Raw genomic sequence first — 601 nt, forward strand, 5'->3', positions numbered from 1 at the left:
CATCCCATGACTTACAATAAGAACACTCGATTTTTTTTTTTAAATTCACTCATTATCTTCCGATAGTATCTTTCCCGTAGGCTTTCAGTCTCAAGAAATTTGGCTTCAAGAATAATTTTTTTTTCGGTACTTTGTAAGACACTTTGACTTGAACTGTAGAACTTTTACAGGTTAGCACTTCACTATTATTCCAAAGAATAATTCTTTCCAAACTTTCATATTCCAAATATAAGCTTCACATAATTTCAAAACACTTATCTGAACTTTCCTTTCTCTTCCCCAAGGTGCTCTGCTCTTACCCACAATCATCATAAATGTAACAGGTGTCTCTCACCTTCTCCTCATCTGTTGATATCCATTGATTCCATAGTTTCCTTGGTTGTCAAGAGTGCTACTCCAGCATTTTAAAAACACAGTAACTTTTCCTGGAATTAAATAACTTTTGAGACTGATGACACCTTTTATTCATCACACAGAACATAAAATTACAGACATGGATTCAAAATCTTATCTTTGTTTGCTTCTGCTCACCGGGCACCACAGCCATGTATAAAACCAAAACCAACCGCACAACTTGAAGATTAGGGGTACCAACCCGAAC

The 601-nt window shown here is 35.8% G+C and overlaps 1 protein-coding gene across 1 annotated transcript in view; it reads left to right on the top strand.

Annotated features, from left to right (window-relative positions):
- The window catches only part of LOC113216322 (uncharacterized), a 6,912-nt gene that overhangs the window by 586 nt on the left and 5,725 nt on the right, over nt 1-601 (top strand). The gene's annotated exons all lie outside the window — the stretch shown is intronic.

Source organism: Frankliniella occidentalis, unplaced genomic scaffold, assembly GCF_000697945.3.
Source record: "Frankliniella occidentalis isolate FOCC.00 unplaced genomic scaffold, Focc_3.1 Scaffold228, whole genome shotgun sequence".
Taxonomy (NCBI): Eukaryota; Metazoa; Arthropoda; class Insecta; order Thysanoptera; family Thripidae; genus Frankliniella; species Frankliniella occidentalis.